This window comes from Otolemur garnettii, unplaced genomic scaffold, assembly GCF_000181295.1.
Source record: "Otolemur garnettii isolate 467f Iridium unplaced genomic scaffold, OtoGar3 scaffold00012, whole genome shotgun sequence".
Taxonomy (NCBI): domain Eukaryota; kingdom Metazoa; phylum Chordata; class Mammalia; order Primates; family Galagidae; genus Otolemur; species Otolemur garnettii.
The window spans coordinates 25,499,413-25,501,875 of NW_003852407.1; positions in this window are offsets into that span (position 1 = coordinate 25,499,413).

Here is a 2,463-nt window from a genome sequence, read left to right on the forward strand (position 1 = left end):
ACCCAGGAGAAAAAAAAATCATTTTGCCTCAAGGACATTTGCATTAAAATGCTTATTACAGCTCAATTAACAATTGCCAAGATGTGGAAAAAACCCAAGTGCTCATAAATCCATAGATGGATTTATAAACTGTGGTATATGTACACTATGGAGTACTTTCAGCCATACAAAGGTGGAGACTTTGCATCTTTCTTTTGTATTACTTGGACGGAGTTGGAGAACATTCTCCTTAGGAAAGTATCACAAGCATTGAAAATCAAGTATCCGATGTACTCAAAACTGACATGAAATTAACAGATAAACAACTACACCCCCACGTAAGAGAAAAACACAATTAAACTCAAGTGGGAGGAGAGGGTGGGAGCAGAGGAGATGGGGGCGTCGGTGTGCTCTCCTAACAGGTACAAGGTAGGGGTACATGGCACACATCCTGGGTGAAGGGCTCAACTGCAACTTGGATTTAAACTAACACACACAAGGTCACCTAATTGCAACCTCATACTAATCTGAAATTTAAAAGGAAAATAGCTGAAGTGTCCATCATTAGAGAAACTAAGAAATATGACAAAATGCTACATAATGATTCAATGTTTGTTCAAGTAAAATTAAATGGAAAAATAGTTAAAATAGTATATACATCATAACCCCACTTTTGTAATCAGTGATATATCTGACTAGATGTATTTATAGCAAAATATTAATGGTCCTTAGTACTTGGAGTACATGTTATTATTTTTGTGTGTGTGCTTTTGGGGATTCTATGTATTATATGACCACTATATATATATAAAAATAAAGTAAGTGAAGAAAATAACATGATAGGACTCCCCATACGAACATTGGCTTTGCCTCCCTCTGACATGAACTCTCCACTCATTCTTCAAGCCCACAGTGATCCTTCCCGTCTGAGTTCTTTCAGCAGGCTGCCACAAGTCCTGGCTCAAAGATGGTTTTGTTGCAAGTCAGCTGGTTTAAGGAACAGTGATTTATCATAAGGACAGATAAGAAGCAGGACGTCCAGGATCCCATCAGCAGGAGTCCTTGGACTTTATTTATTACTTTTCCAATAGCTTGACTCAGCATCAAACTTCCTTAGTGCCAGTGTTATTAGTTTAAATACTGGAAAAAGTCACTGTGATGGCCGTGCAATGGGTTGGCTGCAGCTATGCCTGTATTACCCACCAAGGCCCATCAGCTGTGGCTGGCTGGGATTAAAGAAACAGGTGTTTTAGGGTCTGACAAATTAGGAAAGCCTCCTCTCTGTAGTAGTTCTCAACCTGTGGGTCGGGACCCCTTTTTAACAATGAAAATACATTGCATTAGGAAGGTTGAGAACCACTGGGCTAGAGGATACTAAGATACTTTTAATCCCAATAAGATGGAAATTTCAGCACAGCAAAAAGAAGTCAAGCTATCGCATATCCCTACGTCCTCTATCAATTGCAGCTTCCAAGCAGTATCTAGGCACGACCTCACTGCTTTTACCCCCCTTCCTGATTGTGGGAATGTTCATTTGTCCTTGGACTTGGGCATTCTTGCTTGCTCAGTGATTGAGAGTGGACCACCAAAAGACTACCTTGGCATTAGAGGTGAGTTTCTGCATTCATACCAGGCTACTCCCATCCCAACAGCAGCAACAACAAAGGGGGGGGGGTAGGGTTAATTCTTTGTATTATCTTCTTAAGGACAAGATTCTAGTGTAAAATCTAATTACAATCTCCTCTCATGCTGAAATACCACTACAGTATTCCTTTTATTTATTTATTTACATTCCAATGTAAAGAGCTAAGTTTTTCTCTAATCATGTTAGAGAATTGTGCAAAAATTTTAAGAAACAGCCTGCAAGAAGGGATTTTCATATGTTCATCTCTCTCCTTGAGTACAGAAGAGCAGGAAGGAAAGCAACCCCTTCGAGCTCTTTCATTCGGGACATGGTCAACTAACTATTCCTAGAAGAAGAAAGATTTGTTCCATGTGGACCCCTTTGGGGATTTTCCTGAGAGAAAGGACAGTGTTATGCCGGTTTCCTCATAACAGGGTTCCCCTTCTGGACTAGGAGTGAATGGTGCGGTTAGACCAGGAGAGGCTTCCCCACTTCCTCCCTGGCCGCTGTTGTCTCCCTCAACTCTTACACTGTTTGGCAGTTATAAAACATATTATAACATTTCATGATATTTTGTCTCATACTGTTCTTGAAAGTGTCTAGAAGACATTTGATGTCTGCTAGATTTTTAGCACCTTGTGGCAGAAACCACGTTGTGTCACTTAGAGAGGAAAATATGCTTCACAGTTTCTTACAGAGTTCTGGACACATAGCTTGTCTTCAATTAAGTAAGAGATTAGGGAAATTCAGCTCCATATCAGCAGGTTAAAGCAGTTATTAAGCAGCATGAAATACACATAAAAATGTCTCTTTCAACCTTTTGAAAACCGTCACTTTGTACGCCCCAAAACAATTTTTTT